At 36.8% G+C, this 7,703-nt stretch overlaps 1 pseudogene; it reads right to left on the bottom strand.

The window, feature by feature from the left end:
• Nucleotides 1-849: 849 nt before the first annotated feature.
• On the bottom strand, nucleotides 850-2,413 carry LOC149035252 (uncharacterized; annotated as a pseudogene).
• Between the last annotated feature and the right edge of the window lie 5,290 nt (nucleotides 2,414-7,703).

Raw genomic sequence — 7,703 nt, 5'->3', positions numbered from 1 at the left:
GAGAATTGCAATACTGTAATTCAGTTGTTATTTCCTTCATTAAAGAAATGTATTGATTCTCTCACCATATTATTTTCCTTTGTTTTCCAATAAAATATAATTTCAAACAAATTAACAAAGGGTTATAAAAAAACGAACGAAGAGATTCAAAGTGAAACACAACATTTGAATGATTTGTAAACCATAATGTACATTTCAGTAATACACATTATGATATCCTGTTCCTTTCATGTTTTCGAGGGAACAACTTTGAAAGGGTATCTACCCTGTCACCAGATGAGATGTATTTAGGCTCATTTATGTGAAGGGTAGTCTTGAGGAGACAGCAGTACTTGTTTTCCATTGCACAAGTTTTTGTTTTGACTACTCATAACCAAAGTAAAGTAAATTAGACAGAGAATTATTGAGGATCGTATCTTGACAACCAAAACATACCAAACTACCTATGGTGGTATCTCAGTGCAAAGAAACTACATGGGAACTCAGGTAATATTATTCTTACCTCTGCTGCCAAAAATTAAATAGTTTGGCCTACACCTGTATATAATTTGCATCCACTTCGGGAACATTGCCAGGTACACCTTATAAGTTTGCTATCAGCTCATTCAATCAATTATGACAGTTAACGGTACAAAACTTACTGGTCGGACATGATCACCACCTCGTTGATATTCGCTTTAAAATGTGTTTTCAAAGTGCCTTTAACACCCCCACCCCCACCCCCACCACCAACTGTTTCCCCCATTTATTCCCTCAAATAAATATTTGTATTTTTCTCTCAAATAAATTTTTGTATTTTTCTAAGCAAAATTCCACTGTTTTGTCTTAATTTGCTTAAGACCTGGATTTTATGGATAACAACAACGACCAACTTGGACCACAAGAAGCATGGCTCCATTCCTGTTTGACATCACAGACTGCTTTCAAAGAATTTTTGCACTGCAAAGCAGTTTTTGATGTCATGAACAAGGAATAGATCCATGCCCCTCACAGCTTGGTTGTGTTTGAGATAAAAACAGACTTAATTTGCAAATTCTTTTAAAAAACCAACATTTAAACAAAATGCTACACTTCTTGAACCAGCATATCAGTGCAATATTGAGATTTCTGCTGGTGGAAAAAGATTATTTGAGTTATTGGCACTTCAAGACCATAGTGTAGAAGGTTCTTTTCAAAGCAGTTCCAAACTAACTTTAAAATATTAGAGTGCATGCCAAGACCCTTTCAAAATTGGTACAACTGTGAAACACCAGATTGTCCTTGTGAAGTCATAGTTGACTGACCGTGATGTAGGAGAGACTGCTCATCTTTTTTTGGAGCAGATGACATCAATGGTGTGTACCCAAAGGATGGGGTACTTGGGTGACTGCTGCTAGCTCTGGGATTGGACACAGATTGTTGTGCAAAATTATGGCTTTGATGATGAAAATCATCAGAATAAGAACTGCTATAAGGATGGAAATTACCATGGGGTTGCATGTTTGGATTGCTGTTGGGTGTTAGTAGGCCACACATCAACTGGAAGTACCTCATTTCCTGTTCTCTAGACTGCTTCATATCTTCCCTTAAAATTTGCAAAAGTTCTTTGGTGGGATCATTCTCAATAGTACTTTGAAGTAGTTCAACAGCTTTTGCCATCTGCTTAGTTTTAGCTTTTTTAGAGGCAGATTTCTTTGCCAAGAAACGTTTACCCTTGGATGGGACTTCTCCACTGCTATCCATAAGGCTGGATAAAGTGCTTGCACAGTCATCATCATCACCATCAACTTCTTGATCATTCTTGCTGGTATCTTGCTTGTCTACATTTCCAATATGTACAGAGGGTTCACATGCATTTTTTCGTTGACATGAATCTCTAGTTTTAACAAGTACATAAAGAAGGTCAAACCATTTACCATATCCCCGTTCTTCAACAAACCTTTCAATACCTGAAGCAGTTTTCATTGTCATGCAGATCTGCTTACACGTACTAATGCATGACTTAAATTTATTTCTCATTTGTTGCACTTGTAAAAGGAAATCACTCCCGGTGGTCTTATTGTATTCGACGTTCAGCCGTTTCCGCACCATCTCTTAAGCTTCAGTGTTGCTTGCTTTCTTAGTATTGCAAAATATCAGTTTCTTGACCAGCTGGTCATCATTAACAATGATATTTACCATGTCAGTGATGTGATCTTCTTTCCAAGTCGCTCTCCGCACAATTCTTTTCTTCCTTTTCCCACATTCAGAACTCACCATTTCACCTTCCTCGATGAAATCTGACTCTTCTTCTTCTTCTTCTTCTTCGCGAATACATGTTGTAAGATCCCTCTGACCATGGTCTTTGTCATCCACTTCGCTCTGACAATCTTTGACAAGCTTTTCTGTACAAAGAGCACACTTGAGACAATACCCAACACGTTTATTTGGTTGCCAGCCGATAGCTTCTTCATTAACTTCAGGAATCGAACATTCCGATCAAACACATACACTTTTACCACACGTTAAGAATGCACAAGAATACTTCGTTTGTCTCTCATAATTACTGCAAGAAAATGACAAACTTTTCCTTCAAAGCGTCATGGCTAGGAACTACAACGTAAACTCGCGCCGAAGTGCCCAAGAGGAATTTCTGCGCATGCGGAATACTTGAAAAGCTCGCCACGGGTCGCTGCGGGTCGCCAAAATAAATTGAAATACATTAAGAAATTGTATGCATTTCATTCGACGCGAAGTTAGCGCAGCGTTAAAACTGAAGACGCTTTATCGATATTTTATCCGTCTTACCAAGACGGATAAAACGTCTAGGACGAATTTAATTTACTGGACGAATTTAATTCGTTTTAGACGTCGCGCTATCGTCGGATTTAATAGCTTGTGGGACCTTGAATTAAATTCGTGTGTATTAAATTCGACTGTAGCGCGACGTATAAACTAGGCCTTATCTTTGAATTTCTGTGTCACGCTTGTCACGCAACTGATATAATAAGTTAGAGAAGATATATAAACTGGAACTCAAATCTGGCTAGAATGTGGTAGAGCATAATTAATGTGATCATCGAAACAGCTAATAAAATCATAAATAAACAAGATAAGAGTGTTATGTTAGATTTTTTTGCAAATTGTAGTGATTTATGCCAGTTAACGGTGGCGACAAGTAGGCGCACCATGTACATTTGGTAGTCGCTATCAAGTAAATTTTACTGGACTTTGAGTTCGTCTCAAGATAGAACAACGCAAATACACAAGGAAATTTTTAGAGTAACTTTATAACCATCCTTTGGTCTTATGAAAGCTTGAAGCTCAGTAGATTTTGTCATATCGGTCATTGTTAAAACTGTCTTTGTTTTGATGCTACTTTTCGACATAGGAAAAGTATGTCGGACAAAAATATTCACCAGAAAGTAAATATTTCTTTGGCAGCTTCAATAACGACAGGAGATTAAGTTTAGATGATAAAACAAAGGATTATGTTCACAGAAATACCGTAGGTCTAGTACATTCGATACATGAGGTCACACAACTCGGGTAATAATCACGGTGAAAATTTGCGTATTTGAGCGGTCGAACGAAAAAAATTATTTCTCGAAAACTAAAATATATTTTCGCAAAAAACTACACCACAATTATTAGAACATATTGGGCTATAAAATATAAAATTAGGAGGGAAAACAAATTTGGGTGAGTTGCCACTGTTTGTTTGATGCATGCTGACATTAGCTCTTAAATTAGCTCTTAAATTTTTTCTCATTGAAAAATCAAAAGCGGATGAAAGTCCTTGGGGAAAAAAAAGGAAAAAAAATAGGCCCAGAGAAGAAAGAAAGGATACTACTCTGTCAAGTAAAGAAAAAATATTCTTTCGTGAAAGCGGCTGGTACTAGCGGAGCTTTAATTTACGCTGGCGTCCAAATTTCGAACAAAGAAGTCGCTGTCAAACCAAAATTTACCATACGTGATGTTAAAAGCGAGGTTTCCTTTTCTTTATGCAAGTACGAGCCTTGATATAACAACATTAACAATCGCTTTGAATGTATGCATCGCTTTGAAGCAGTATGACGATTCGTTGTCTAACTCCTCAGCTCATTTTGCGGTGTTTCCATTTTGCCGCGGGTTTTTCATCTGCCTTTGGCAACTTTGCTCATTATTGTGTCGTGCTCCTCAACGCTCCACTGGGCGATCGAAATAATAATAATAATAATAATAAATCAACGTGTCTGCTATGATTTTTCCCGGGAACTCTTGATCCATCGTCATTGACGCCAGTAAGTCCCGTTGTCTTATTGGTTTGCGGTTTCAGGAGGCGAGATAATCAACATGATCTCGAGACCGAAATTACGATTATCGTTATTTCTAAATTGGCACCAAATTTATGGATATAGTAATTTCGTGGCACTCTTTACCAATGCTCTTTACACGTGTTAAATAAAGAGAAGGACTCGGTTCCACTGTCTTACAACATTCAAGATGGCGGAGGAAAGGGGTAAATGTGCGTTCAGTTGTGATCAGCATGATCTCGACACCAAATAACGATTACCGTTATTTCTAAATTGGCCCTGAAATAACGAATATCATAATTTCAGTGCATGTCTGAGACCTTCGGGCTCGAAGCTTGGGAACTAGTATTCAGGGAAAGATAAAATGGCGGCTTACGGCGGCGAAGGAAATCTCAGTAGTTTAATATTTTAGCGTGAAAAGGCTTGGGTGTTGTGATCTGGTTCTCAAGTAAAAAAAAAAATCACGGTCTGCAATGGCCCTACCACCTTTTGAACAACAAGAAAACATTGAAACGGTGGTAAAAAGCAGCAAGTTTCGAAGTCTAAACGAAAGATGGGTAAGCTGAGTTTCAGTCAAATATCATGACATTTGGGATGTAATTTCGATACCGAATAAATAGTTCTACATGGTTACACACGCATAGGATTCTGTTGTGTTCACGTGAAGGCCATTTCAGCCATCCCTGCCACTTGTAAGTGGTAGGAAATAAAAGATATGTATAGTTGTTTCGTATTGAAGCCCTGTGAAATCACAAATTTGATTTATTTCTTCTTTGTTTTAAGTGGTCATTATCCATTACTTTTGGAAGTCGATGCTGATGAGAAAGAAAAAATGTTTATGATTATTTCTTCTCTCGAACAGTTTACTATTTAGGTACCAAATAATCTTGATACTGAAGATCATTGCATCCATTATGAAAAGATTACCCTTGATTACTTTGTCAACTGGAATGTATAATGTAATATACCTTGTGATTTGTGGGATTTTCACAAGTAAACTAGAAATACTTGAAGAAGTTAATGATGTACTTAATGCAGAGCATTTGGTACAAAGTCTGCTTTGCTGTAATCTACCTGAAGGTGCTTTTTATATGCTAGTAAGACTTGCACAGCCCAGTCAAAATGTTTTTGAGTAGTAGAAAAGCTGGCCAAACCTCTTCCTGAAAAGCAGTCTGAAAAATGTGAAGTTAGCGGAAGGTACTTCATTGTAGGCGGCAAAAATTGTAAGCTGCCAGCCCATTTTGAGTGAGCAGTAAAACTCAAGATTGGCTATTTTAGCTAATTTTATTGAGAACCAAATTCCCAGCAACGGGCACAATTTTACTGGGCTATTTGTTATTTAACTACTTAGTAATATTCTTATTAAAATTTACTGCATTCCTTTCTAATAATTTGCTGCTGATTGTATGCTGTATATAGCTTATGATTTGTGTGATTTTCACAAGTAAATTAGAAATACCTGAAGATGGTAATGATGTACTAGATAATGTACTTGATGCAAAGCTATTTTGGTGCAAAGTGTGTGCCTTGTCCGTAGGTGATTTTGCATGCTAATAAGACTTGTAATTCAAATAATACACATCAGCTGGAGTGGGAATATTAAAAGAAAAATAATAATATTTAGCTATACCAAGTTCTGGTTTTATGTCCAAATTAAGCACTTAGTTGAAGATCACTGCACTGCTCAGGTCCAGAAGGCTGAAAGAGTACTGTCTGCTGTTAGTTTGATTTTTGTCATTTCTATTGATTTATTTTATTTATCAATGTTTCTTTGAATTGTAATTCATTGATCTCTTTCAATAGTGCAGGTTCGCTCATGTAACCTAATCTCCCACTTATGTATGTATGTATGGATGAGCTCAGTCAAAATGTTTTTGAGTGGAAGGCAAGCTGGTGATAGTAATAGGCAGCAGAGGCTGAACCTTGTCTTGAATGGAAGTGTGAAAAGTGTGAAGTTAGCGGCAGCTATATTGTGGCAGGCAGCCAAATTGTCAGCTGTGGCACATTTTGACTGGGCTGATTGTGTGTAGTATATATGTGCACTTCTTTTAGGGTGTTAAACAGGTTAAAGTACCAAGAAATCCTCTGTGATAACTTGATAGTTCAAGATGTAAAAATTTTAAATAATAAGGTAAAGCTTGATCATTCTTAAGAGTTTCCATTTGTTCTGGAAATTTGGGGGAGGGTCAGGGGAGCATTATTTATACATAAATAATGTACATAAAAAGTAAAAAAAAGGACCAAGGTAAAATCCCAATTTGTTTTAAGAGTTAATTTTATCAAGAGAAAACCCTGGATATAGCTTGGGATTTGTGTGATTTTCAAAAATTGTTAGGAACCTTGTTAATTTTCAGCTTCAAGAACACAAGTACATAATCTTTAGTGCAGCCCTCTTTTCTCCCCGCCATTATTCTAATTTTTTTATCAAGTTTCCTTTTTCTTGTGTTCAATTAATTTATTGTCTTTACAGGTGAAATTTTAATATCTGCTAGCACAATTATCTCTGCTAAGAGTGTCTACCATCACTCTTGCCGGTCTCAAGCCCAAAACGCTGCAAACTAGCTGAAACTACATGTATTTCGTAAAATTGCAATGAAATCTATCTAAAAACACCAAAATCCGGCAGAACGCACGAGGTTTTGCCAAATTTTACGCAAAAGTTGACAAAAGCGCTCAATTCGACCTGAAAAACACTTTTTTTTTTTTTTTGCAAAAATCAGCCTATTTTACATTCAAAAGCACGATGTCTTTAACAAAATAGGGATACAATCCATGTGAAAACACTTATTCCAGCTAAAACGCAGTCTTCTCAGTAAAATTTGGGCTGATTTTACCCACTTTTTGTGTAAATAGCTGCCAAAACCCTCTAAACTAGCTGGAACTACATGTTTTTCACAAGATCGCCATAAAATCTTGAAACGTTGCTTTAGGGACCTTTATGCCTCCAAAACGAGTTTTTACTTTAAAAAAAAAATGGAATTAGCAAAGATGTGAAAGGGGAAAAAGCTGTGAGAAAGGAGAAGTTTAGTGTTGCTGTTTGATATGCCGCCCAGATATATCAATTTATTAATTTAACGCCTTTAGCCGTGGGCAGAAGTTTTTCTCTAGACTAAGAGGACCCTCCCTATGTTGACGAACCTCAATAACTCGTTGATTTTACTGTTTTTACACATATTTGATTTTAACCATATTCGCCAAAATAACTGCCAAAACACGGCAAACCAGTATCTCGGCCAAGAGCGATATTGGCCATTTCACACATCCTTATTAGATATGAATTTTATTAAAGATTGTCATTCTAGCATATGTTGGCTAGTTACCACAGGTTTCTTGATTTTCATGGGAAAGTGGCATTAGTTGGTACCATGACCAATCTCCTCGACTTTCCCATGATTTTCATAGGATGTTAGCGACCCATACTTCGAACCTCAGTTGTTTTTTTTTTTTTTT

The sequence above is a fragment of the Pocillopora damicornis genome, chromosome 13 (assembly GCF_964200805.1).
Source record: "Pocillopora damicornis chromosome 13, jaPocDami1.2, whole genome shotgun sequence".
NCBI classification, from domain to species: Eukaryota; Metazoa; Cnidaria; class Anthozoa; order Scleractinia; family Pocilloporidae; genus Pocillopora; species Pocillopora damicornis.
This window is presented reverse-complemented; position numbering and strand designations above follow the sequence as displayed.